Below are 12,823 nucleotides of genomic sequence, written 5' to 3' on the forward strand. Positions count from 1 at the left end.
CTTGGGACCAAATTTTGTCGGTCCTTTTCACCGTACTTAAATATACTTAGGACGAGTCTCGACCGCACTTAAGTCCGGCTTAGTGCTTCTGATTGGTCGGCGGTGCGGTTTGAACTCATCGATGAATATTGCGTTTCCATGTGAAATAGCCGACAAAATTCGGCCCATGGTCTCTAATTAGAGGCCTTGAATCTGGACGGAAGACCAGCTTTTCAAGTTGCTTCGACAAAAAGTTGATGGGGGTAAGCAATTAACCCTATCCATCCCGTACACATGCACCGTCGAGAAATTAATTCTTACACATGTTCTTTGAGCGCTTAAAAAAACACTCGTGTGCAGCAGGTTAAAACTATTTTATACAAGGAAGTTTATGTATGTAACTTTGTTGCATCTAGGATGTTTTCGTTGCAGAGAAAAACGAGGAGCAGGTGGAAAACAACTTAAGAGTAAGACACCATTTAACTCCATGGTCGCATAGATGAAGATATGTCACGTTTGCAGAATATAAAGTCCTTTTATTAATTGTTCAGTACCACGGACACATTTCCAAAATGTGATAGGAAAAAACACCTACCCACCGAAGGTCATATTCATCGCAATGTGACGTTTGTCTTCAATTTGCTGAAACGACTGAGTAGATAATTACCCTAAACTTGCCCTCCATAAATGGAATCGGATGTCTGAAGCCAGAACACAAGGATGTACTTAAATTAGGACTATTTCTGCAGGATTTGCTTAAATTATAAATCCTTTTGAATAAACTCATTTTTGTACAATTCCTTTCAGCAAAAGTGCAAACATGTCCAATTTAAGTAAAATCAATTGGATTCAACCATCAGCCAAAATCCAGTGGCGAGGCGTGAATGATCGATTATCGATATTTCTCCATTTGAGGCAATGGTAAAGAATCGATTATTAAGGTGTTCGTTGCGAACACCCTGTCTATGTTGCCCTTTCCCATGGGTTTAAATGGCAAATCAATCGATATATCGCAAAGCATGCCACGCCACTGCCAAAATCAGCCTGACTGTAAATTTTACCTCATTTACTCACATATTTTAAACTGGAGCGCTACGGAATAGTATACCATAAAACTTCCTAATAATGTTCATGAGATCACGAAAAACACACCTCACCTACAAATATGTTTAATTTCTAACTTGTCTATTAGTCAATGGAGCCTGATAAATTGGATCGTATTTAGCAAAAAGGAACCAGCGCACTTACAGTGTAGTAAAAATGTTGCTTCTTCATAATTAACTAAAACATCTCTCAGAACAGCAAATATTTTTAGCTTCCAACCAAAAATTCGTTCCTTTTAAAGGAAAATATTTGTGTGAATTCTATTACTGCACATAGTATATTGAGTATTTTTAAAAGGGAAGGAGAAGGTGCATGATTTTGAAAACACTGTAATCGCGCTGGTTCCTTTTTGCTAAATGCGATCCATTTGTGGTTTGCAGTGTAAGTGCTATAAAATTAGTGCTTACTATTTCCAGATATATCTTTTCTATGATAAAATTCATCTATTGAATCACATAAGAAGTGCAGTATACTACGCCAGCAGAGCAATTTTGTTAAATCGAGCCAAATTGGTCAATTACTCCACCACGGGATCCGTTTACCCTTCAATATTTCACTACTGTGACGTAAACGCGTAACTTTATTTCCGCGTGGACCAAGAAAGCATTGAGTCTTCCCGATGCCAAGCCTTGTATCTGTACGTGGATACGTTTTTTTGTCAACAGAGCGGAAAATATTCGTCTTTGATGAGCCCACGACGGGAGGTCAGGTCCCCTATCCGCTAATGTGCAGTAAAAAAAAGACGAGAAGCGAGGAAAAATCTGGTCGAAATCTGAAACTCACTTTACAGGCCGAGGTAAACTGCCGTGTAAAGAAAAATGCCGCGGAAAAACGGCGTTGCCAAATGTAATACTTTTAAAAGGAAGACACGAATATTCCCTTTTGAAATTTTCAGATACCATACTTCTATTGATTGTATTTGCGCACCAATTAGTGATATGCTAACGTGGTAAAATAATGCCACTCCTATTGATCGGGGCTTCTATGAATTAAGAGCGCATATAGACTGACTTTTGCAATGAGGAACTACACTGTTTCTGTGTCATTTAAGTAACAACGTATATGCGTCATTAGGTTCCCTATGCGGATGATCTTGTGGGTGAGCTATAGAGATAGTAGTTCCTTATTGCAAAATGCAGTCCGTATGGATCCGCTAATTTGGTAATTTATACTAGGGCCCACGAACGATGATCCCTGAGCCGCGGGTATTTCTTGCAAACACTGGCAACAGCGACACCCCGGCCCGAACCGAGTCTCGAGTTCGGGGACAATGCCGAGCCGAGCCACAATCGAACCCTAATTACTTACGCGTAATTTACAATTTCACCCTCCCGTTAGAAAAAACCAAAATTTGTTGGAAGTTGTGTAACATTTGTTTACCAAGTGTTTCGTTACTCTCCTTTAAAACACGAGTAAAAAGAGGCCTTGTTTATAAAAATCGGTCAAATAGCAGCAAAGTTACAGTTCGAGATACGATGTTATAAATATAAATTGGACTTCGCTTCAAAAAGGAAAAAGAAGGAAAAAATAAAAATTGTATATAACAATTATACATGATTTAGCTCAGAATTTTACGAGCAATCCAACCATGTAATGGACGAAGAGATTGGGGCAAAATTACAAGAAATTGGTCTTTTACGAAAGGGCGTCCTATGAAGAATTTTGACCTGAAGATAGGGGTGGAATAGCAGCAGTTCGCATACAATAGCTTTTCGCGTTCACAATACCCGGTCTCGTCGATGTGCGTGCTCCACCCTGCAGCGTTGTCATTTACATGGCCCATGCGTTTATTCGCCCGATTTTTCAGGGATCATCGTTCGTGGGCCCTAGTATAAATCATAGTTGGATTGCATTTTCCAAAAAGGATCCAAAAGAATTGCAATGATGCTAAGATGGTGCATTTTCATCCTTCGCGATGAAATGACTGAAACCATGAAAAAATATGACATTTAAAGGGTAATTTTTGCCTTAAATTTACAGTTTTTAGCGAGTAAAATAGAGGTTGTTCATAGATAATCAGATTTTTCTTCCAAGACAAAAGAAGTTGCTCAATCTCAGCAACATTGCAATGCTCCTGGTTCCTCTTTGCAAAATGCAATCCAGTTTATTCTCAGTGCCCTACTTCGAGTCATTCCCTTTCTGGTGTTCTCTTCAGAAAACTTTTTTTTCCATCCATGGAGATTTGGCTACATCTGAACGTCCATACGACGTTGTTCCTTTAGCGCGGTAGTAAAGGTCAGATCGATTTGATACGAGAGGAAGTGAGCGCTATGACCCGACCCAAACTCCCGCTTTTTGCACAATACACTATCTCGGATTTCCTCTCCTTTTTCGCCTTTTTTCTTCGTTCTTGCATCGCATTTTTTCACCGACCTCCGCAGAACACTCGGAAGCTCCGCGAAACCCGCCCCATCTCATCCGGGTCCATCAACCGCCCGCTTTTATTTGGACGTGGTTACGCTAAAAGCAACTATGTGTATAGGGGTTGCGTGTGACATAGGTCTTTTTAGCAGAGATACGTCCATTTGTCCGACTTGGAAAGCCGACTCCTTGGCGTTTTTCCGGGGAACGCAGACTCGTCCTAGTTAACCCACACGCTAGTGACTGAGGTCTGCATTATTCATCCCCGGAAAGCAGATCATTAATTTTACGCCAAGGGAGCCAGGATTGAGGCGGTCGATGTTGAAACCGCGCGCGTCCAAAAAATCGAAACATGAGTAGAGCCCTCGAGAAAAAAGAAGACCTCCATCAGTTTCATCGCAAAATCACGCAAAAACTACAAATATCTTATTATTTTAATGGTCAGTCCACGCAAAAATATACTCTGTCCGCAAAAAAAATTGTTTCTGGAAATTCGCCGTCGCTTACTTATATTCCTGGCTCACCCATAAAAACGCCTAACTGCATAGGGAAATTAATGGCACGTACGCAATGTCTAAAATAAGTCAAAAATTCTAGTTTCTTCTTGCAAAATGCAGTCCAAATGACCTTTCATGCGGTGCTTTGTTCATTGAGTAAACGATTTTTTCCTCCCCTGTAAAAAACTTCATGAACATGTAAGACTTATACATTGACGGATTAATTTTTCCGAGAAACGAAGACACGTCCCGGTCAACCCACATGCTAGTGGCCGAGGACTGCATTATTCATCCGGAAAAGGGATCATTAATTTTCGGCAGAGCGGACCCGACTTACCAGGCGAGCCGATTTATACTCACTGAAAGAAAAATCTCGGTATATTTACTAAGAAAAGGATAAAATTACCAAGAATTCAGGGTTCTATTTGATCTCAGTTTTTTCTTGATAAAATTACCATTTATATAATTGGTAATTTTACCGAGAAATCTCGGTAAAATTATTGAACTTTCTCGGTAATTTTACTGCAACTTGGTAAAAACGCCAATATTTTTTTATTGACTGTGGTAGAATTACCGAGATAAAATGGCAAAGTTACCGGGAATTGATTACCAATAAAAGTGGTATTCTTACCTAGAGAAAACAGTAAAAATGCCGGTTTATAGGTAAGCTTACCAGTGTGTCTTGGTAAAATTACCAATAATTGGTAAAAACAGTGAGATAGTAAAGGTACCAACGGACCTTGGTAAAAACGCCGAGAATTCTTTTTCAGTGTTCCAAAGAAAAATTCATTTGCTCCATCCTGGATCATATCCATCCATTGATTTCGATACGATTTCAAGACAAGGGATCAATACGGATCGGTAGCAGTAAGATATTATCCGGATACCTGCACTGGTTTAAAGCAGCCATGCTGAGGAAAAACAACGTATGGGAATTCCGACGTTGCCAAAATACGTCTTATTAAACTCGAATTTCCTGGAAAACATGTGAACTTATCTCGTCGAATTTCCCAGAGAATTTAATCCGAAATCCATTCTAGCGTATCTGATAATCTCAATGAAAGATATTCAACATGATTCTCTTTGAGGTATATGTTATGGGGGTAATTTGATGGCACCTAAAGATTCTTGCGTCGTTTTTCCTGAGAACGGACGATGGTCGAATTCATTAATCTCTCCCCCGCGCCGCCCGCAAGCCCGATCCCAATTGAAAAGGGTCGGAAAATAAACACTCGAAAAAGCGATGGAAAGAGCAGGGGTCAGATTTCGAGGGATGCACTTGATATTGAATTTCAAAATCACAAGGGCGGTGTTTCCCGCTGTCGTTGCACGGGCAACGCAATGTAAACATGCAAGAGTAGTCATTTTTAACCATTATTCTTGTATAGATCTCTCTGTGTTAAAAACTGACATGTGGAGATAAGGTCGAATTCATCAGTCGAAGGGAAAAAATAATTTAATGAAAAAATGATTGAATGAACGTCGGCATGACTTTTTTCAATGTAATGAGAGCACACTTTTCATTCAATTCAATTAAATATTTGATACGTTTGTTTCTATGCATGGAATCACCTAAAGGAGTGATGTTTGTACTGAAACACACAATCGCGGGTTTTTTTCGTTTGTGTACACAATTTTTTCTCGTCGGAGTTGGGTATTTTTCGAATTGAAAGATTCCATATCGACTTCGTATCGAGGATGTTCATGGGACTGCAGACGTTCGTTCAAAGGCTACGACAAACCAGAAATCGAATAAGCAACTATTCAAGCTCTGCGGTAAGTTTTTGGTATCACACAAAAATGAAGGCGTTTTGTCGGCGTCCATATATTCCCAATGCAAACGGGAGAATTTACATCTTAAGTTCGCACAACTATCTTAAGATGAAGGAATTTCTATTTTTACACTTTTGTACTCTCAGAGTCGGGGTATTCCGAACCAAAAGATTCATTTGAAGGTACATTTATGACTTGACAAAATTAACTTAAATGCATGAAGTTACAAAATTTTTATAAATTTTATAACAAATCTATGCATAATTTTGTTTTTACTGTGTTACTCTTTATTGCTAGGTTTTGTTTATTTTCTGTGTTTTTGTAAGTTGTACCCTGTTGGCGTTTGCCAAAATGCATTGGTAGGTTATATTAAATTAATAAAATGTTGTAATTTCATGCATCTATAGGCCAATTTTGTCAAAAATATCTAATAAATGCAATTATGCAGAATTAGGAGAAATTATATAATTTTCCCTAATTGGGTAAAAATATGAGCTCATTGTAAATGGCAACACTTTCAAAAACCCATTTTAAAAACCCGCCCCCGAAGTGTTCGTTTAACCTAAGCCTGGAGAGGCTCAGCCGGTGGATAAACAACCGGGGGTAGCTGGAGGGAGCAGCCATGAATCTTTCAACCCCCTCACCCCTCGTCCCCGCCCCATCCCTTTCGGCTCCATGACCCTTGTCCAGGCGTCTGCCTCGGCACCGACTAGCTCATAATCAAAAATTACTTCGCCGAGTCTCCAGTTGACTCCGCGCCCTAGCCTCTAATTTTATTTTCGAGATGATTAATAGCCGTGCGAAAAATATCCACCCCAGTGCCGCCGTGCTAAGAAAAAACGCCGAATGAACATTCGAGAGTTGCCAAATTTCCTTCGATAAAGTGTTCATTTTATAGAAAATTTACGAATATTTTGCCGTGGTATTTTCTGGAAATTTAGGTAAAATTGCGAACAAAATTCTCTGAAAAATTGGATGAAAAATATTTATAAATGTTCCCGAAAATTCGTGATTTATCGGAAGAAATTTGGCAACGCCTGATGGTTCATACGGCGTTTTTCCATAGCACGGCAGAGTGGCGAGGCGTGAACACCGACTTTCGATATTTTCTCGCTTGGAGATATGGTGAAAAATCGATTATCGAGATATTCGTTGTGAACGCCCTGATAATCGATATTTTTCCATGGGTTTAATTGGCGGCTCAATCGATTTATCGCAAAGCACGCTGCTGATTTATCGAACCCCGTTCGCGTCTGCTGTCCGTGGCGGAGAAGTCAATTTCGGAACCGGGGCCAAGTCTGCGGGGATATTTCTGTGCAAAAAATGAGGGTCGGACTCGCGCGCTGATTTTTATCCCGTTTTTTCCCCTCTCTGGAGCTTTGCGTTTTCCTTGAGAGGCCTCGTGGAGCGGATGAAAGTTTCACACTTTTGTTGTGCGACTGAGTTTTTTTGGGCCTGGTGGGAAGGGAGGAAAAAGGACCAAACTAACTGAATCCTACTCGTGTCAAGCTGAAGAAATTCGGTCTATAGTGTTGCACAAAACAGCTTTCTCGCAAGGAAACTAAACGCAAAATCCGAAACTTTTCTCATTTTTCAGAAAATACGCGCGCGCTGGCAATAGAAATTAACGAGAAAAAATTGGTAATTTCATCGAATTTCTTGGTAAATATTTATCGTCGAGGATTCCCGAGCAGTTTACTTGGAATCGGACCACATTTCGCAATTAATAACAACTATTTCCAGGGCATTTCAGATGTTACCGTCTACTGCGGTGCTGAGGAAGAACGGCGAATGAGCATTCATCTGTTGCCAGATTTGTCCCGACTAAATATTTATTTTGCCGAAAGTTATACATATTGAAGCTTGAAATTTTTAGTAGTTTTACGCAAACCAAATCGTCTAAAAATTATTTGGAGGTAAAAAAATTCAGAATTTTCACGGTGACCTCGTTTTTCATTGAAGGAAATATGACAACGTCTGAAAGCACTTATGACGTTCTTCCATGGCACAGCAGTGTATGCCAAAACATTGACTTCCGACGCGACGGTAAAATCCAGCATGTCCACATACGCACAACACCCCAAACCCCCTAAGTGTGACAGCCGGAGCTATATATCCCAAATGGATGATTCTGGCAGTATGTGCAGACATGCAGACGTGAGTTTGGTTAAGTTGGTCGGCTCAACCTTCGGTCCTCGATCATCCCTATTCCAAAACCTATTGATCGGATAAATTTTCAGTAAAGCAACATATGATAACTTAACTCTTATCTGCAATATGGCAGTCAGAAATGAGTGGGAATCAAACGGGGGTTTAAACTGCCATATGTTGGTTTGGCGAGGAAAAAAACAAAAAAAAACATATCATTAACGAAGGTTTTATTCTACAATCCAAAATGTCTGGGAAGAGGGGGCAGATGATACTATTTTTCATTCTACGGGGAGAAAGAACCCCACCCTCTTAGTACGCAGGCTCGGACTGGCTTGAAAAAAGTTAGGCCACGGCGACACATCGTGAGGGGCCCCGGGGTGGGAGGGTGGGGGTAGACCCCCCCGGAAAGAGAGGAGGTCCGTAGGGAGGCCGCCCCCCCCCCCCCCGGAAAATTGTTGGATCTTTTATAACCCGACGGGACTGGGCTTGTCGATTTCCTTTGACATTTTTGCAGTCGTGAATGCATAGCTTAAGTGCGCTCCAGCCAAAAGTGTATTCAGCAAATGAGTAAATTTTATAGGAGGATTCAAAACAAACAAATAGTAGGAAATAAAACAAAAGAATATGAACTATGCAATACGATAATCCGGGTATCGGAACCTGGCTGTTTTGAAAACGTCTTCAAATGCGGCGTGATACCTCACGCGTTCCGGAGAGTTCAAATAGTTGTATCATTGCGCCATAAGAATGCGACGGAAGATTACAATTGAAATTGCCTTCATGCACGCTGGCCTTGTCGATTTCCTTTGACATTTTTGCAGTCGTGAATGCATAGCTAAAGTGCGTTCCAGCTAGAATTGTATTTAGCAGATAGGTGGTTTTTATACGAGGATTAAAATTAAACAAGTGGTGCGGCATAAAACAAAAGAATATGAACTATGCAAAACGATAAACTGGGTATCGGAACTTGGCTGTTTTGAAAACGCCTTCAAATGCGACGTGATATACCTCACGCGTTCCGGAGAGTTCAAATAGTTGTATCATTGCGCCGGAAGAATGTGACGGAAGATTACGATTGAAATAGCTTCCATGCACGCTGGGCGTGTCGATTTACTTTGACATTTTTGCAGTGGTGAATGCGCTTAAGTGCGCTTCAGCTAGAATTGTATTTAGTAAATGGGTGGTTCTTATACGAGGATTAAAATTAAAAAAGTGGTACGGCATAAAACTAAAGATTATGAACAATGCAAAACGATAATCCGGGTATCGGAACTTGGCTGTTTTGAAAACGCCTTCAAATGCGGCGTGATACCTTACGCATTCCGGAGAGTTCAAATAGTTGTATCATTGCGCCGTAAGAATGTGACGGAAGATTACGATTGAAATAGCCTTCATGCACGCTGGGCTTGTCGATTTCCTTCGACATTTTTGCAGTCGTGAATGCATAGCTAAAGTGCGTTCCAGCTAGAATTGTATTTTGCAAATGGGTAGTTTTTATAGGAGGATTTTATCAAACGAGTGGTAAGAAATAAAACAAAATAATAGGGACTTTCCTGTTTTGAAAACGCCTTTAATTGCGGAATAGTACGCCCATGAAAAAGACCCGTTAAGCCCCCCAATCCTTCTCCTCCCGGCTACCTGCCTGAACTTCCACCGTTGACATCTTGGGTGCATCGTTTTTTACAACGAATCCATTCTGATAGGTTCCAATGAACGTAAGTTCATAAAAAATCGATCACAGCATGCCGATTCCTCCACCCACACTTCCCTACGATGATCGCATTTTCCATTCGAGAGATGACCGAAGCTTCTCATTCCACCCCTCTTCCCATCTTGAAACCAGGTTGAAGCCGAGTAGAAACTGCAAATTTCCGAGTTTTATTAACGACTGTCGAACATGACGCGCAGCGGTTTGAACAAAAGCGAAGTTATCGCCGGGATGATGGACACGTTTCCCGCGAACAAAACTAGCGTAACATTATTATGACTGTCGGGATGTTTCCGCCAGATTGACACGGAGTGCGCTGAGCAGCGCCGTTGCCGAGATTCCAAGGAATATTCGTGAGATTCCATGCAGATGGGTCTATTGCTCCAAGAGATATAGTCAGAGGTAGAGTCCCTTTATGCTAAGAGTCAAGACAATGTGAATCCATTTCTGATTGGTTCCCGTATTTTAGGCCTTCACAGTGTCACAAACGGGAATAAAGATTACATTTTCACCGATTGCAAAGATTATAATCTGGAATGGGCCAGGGAATTACGGGTTCGGCAAGGAACAAACGGAAGGAGAGAAGGAACGGAAAAAGAAATTTAAGAATGGGCCGATCAAAGATTATGAAAAACGTTCAATTTGTGTAATCTTTATTCCCGTTTGTGACTCCATGTGGGGGTGTCGTCTTGACTCTCAGTATAAAGGGACTCTAGTCAGAGGTAGAGTCCCTCGACAAACACATTGAAAACACGTGACATTGAAAACACCTCGAAAAACACATTGAATCTAGAGCCCAGACTCTTAAAAACATCGACAAAAAAAAGTACTCTTGATTCAATCAGAATCTAGCTTAAATCAAGAACCAAGCCTCTTAATTTAAGTGGATTCCGTTTTTATTCAGGCAAAAATCCGATTGAATCAAGAGTATTTTTTCTTATCAATGTTTTCAAGAGTCTGGACTCGAGATCCAATGTGTTTTTTTTCCCGTGTTGTGTGAGCAACAGACTTTTAGAAGGAATTTCCGCAAAACCGGCAACGTTGTCTCGCAGGAGCTCCATTGTTCCGGGCTTTTGCATTGTTTTCCTCTCCGGAAGCAGTATTAATCGTCATCACGCAACCCCGCATCAATAATTGAAGGGTGGAAGTGAATACCGATCGAGTTTCGACATCTCTTGAGCCCTGGGTCTCGCACAGTGAATCGCATTCCGCGGCCCAGGCGTTTAGGAGGCCTGCGGTTTTTATGGAGTTCCACCTTTGAATCGGACAACCGCGGCCCTGCTAGAGTGCTAGACGGCCCGCGAAAAAGACAGCGACCCGACCAAATTGAAATGAACACCGGTAGCGGTATCACCGAGCTGTGTGCTGATTTTTTTAACCCGACCTTCGCTCACCTATTATTTTATCGGTGGGAGAGAGAGAAATGCGCGGACAATATTGCCGAATTTGTAAAATTGCCCTTAAAAAATTTTTCATTTTTTTTTTTACCAATTTAACGACTTGTGTAGTGCTTTAAACTCCTGTATAACGTTTGCATTTAGCAAAATGAAGCTAGCGCTATTACAGTGTTTTCAAAATCTTGCAACTTCTTCTTTCCTTTCAAAAAACACTCAATATACGCACAAAACTAAAATTTACACAATTATTTTCCCTTAAAATTAACAATTCTTTTGGTTGGATGCAAAAACTGTTTGCTATTCTGCGAGAATTTTTAGATCATTATGAGGGGGCAACATTTTTAGAACACTGTAATCGCGCTGGTTGCTTTTTGCTGAATGCGATCCCATTGTTCTACTAAAGTGTAAAAAAAATTCTCGTTTGTTCTGCGTTACTTTCCGTTTGTCTTATTTTTGTTGTGGAGCTTCGAGAGCGCCACAGTCGTAGATAGGAAAGACGTAATCCGGTTTCGTTTTTAAAATTTCCTCCATACTTTGAGCAGCGGCACCTCATTAGCACCATAGAGCGGAGCATTGGGAGTACACGCATCGCGCCGTAGCGCCTTCAATTTTGCAAACGCAACATGGCCATCCGTCAAGTACGAATAGTTGTATCATTGCGCCGTCATCAACGCGCGCGAGTCCTTTCCCTCAATCTCTCTCCAAGTTGAGATCGTTCCTGTAGTGGAGACGAGTCTCAATTACAGTACTTAGCGTTTTAGTTTGGGATTACTAAAGTATATCTTAGGTACGGTACGTGAAAGATCCGACTTAAAATAAAATGCAATTTTACGAGTAGCACTTAGGACAATGGACACTAAAGGCAAATTGAATCATTGAAAACGAAAGCGCACCTCAAACAAATGAAAATAATCGAGACACACACAAAATTGCATAGTAGGTGAAGAAGTTAGTCTAAGAAAAAAATTTTTGATGCCTAAAAGCAAGTACTTAGGGACACTTTAAAAGTCCAAGTTGGAACAGATACGGTAATTCCATTGACCTGTATGAAAATTGTCAGTCCTTAGTGAAAAGTGAGCATTTTCAAGTTACCGAGTTGGTGTGTTTTCGTTCTCACTGATTCAATTCTGCGACTGGATTCGGTCCAGTTTTTGACTACTTTCAACCTTCATAACGAAGGCTTCATTCAAAACGAAATCCCTCCGGCGATGGTGCGCCTTACAACATTTAATTTTCATGCTAGCAGCGAAGACGACCAAATTCAAAATTATTGACCCAAGGACGGATGCAAAAGCTGGCCAAAATTCATCGAGTTAGTTTAGTTCATAACTTTAGCAGAGCGTTTTTTCTCCTTTCGACGGTGAAACTACCGACCACGTATCTCGTTTGCGGTGTTTAAAAATCTCCGCTCACATTTTATTTTTTTGAAGGAGATCAAATCAATATCATTCCTTACAATTTTCACAGATTTTTCTCCGCACAAAGAAGAAAAATCACGGAAATTTTCACGAACTGACGTTGAGTAGTTTTCTATTTAAAAAATAAAGTATGACAGGAAGTCTGCGACGTCGCAAACCGAGATACGTGGTTTGGTAGTTTCACCGTCGCTTTCGTTTGCAACCCTACCGAGCTGGTTGAAAGCGTCGACCGAATCCACTTTTGGGAATTCGCCTAAAAGCCCACGGAAAACTAAGAATTGCTGATTCAGCAATTCAATTGCTAAAAGCAGTGAGTGCAATGTTTCACTGTAGATTTTACAACACAAAAATGCTACTTTAACCACCCTCGTGGTTAAATTAGTTTACAATGTGGTAAAAGTAGCATTTTTGTGGTTCAATTAGTTTACAATGTGG

At 40.7% G+C, this 12,823-nt stretch overlaps 1 protein-coding gene across 7 annotated transcripts in view; it reads right to left on the minus strand.

The window, feature by feature from the left end:
• The window catches only part of LOC109030233 (prolactin-releasing peptide receptor), a 384,812-nt gene that overhangs the window by 45,514 nt on the left and 326,475 nt on the right, over nt 1-12,823 (minus strand). The window lies entirely within an intron of this gene.

The sequence above is a fragment of the Bemisia tabaci genome, chromosome 8 (genome assembly GCF_918797505.1).
Source record: "Bemisia tabaci chromosome 8, PGI_BMITA_v3".
Lineage (NCBI taxonomy): Eukaryota > Metazoa > Arthropoda > Insecta > Hemiptera > Aleyrodidae > Bemisia > Bemisia tabaci.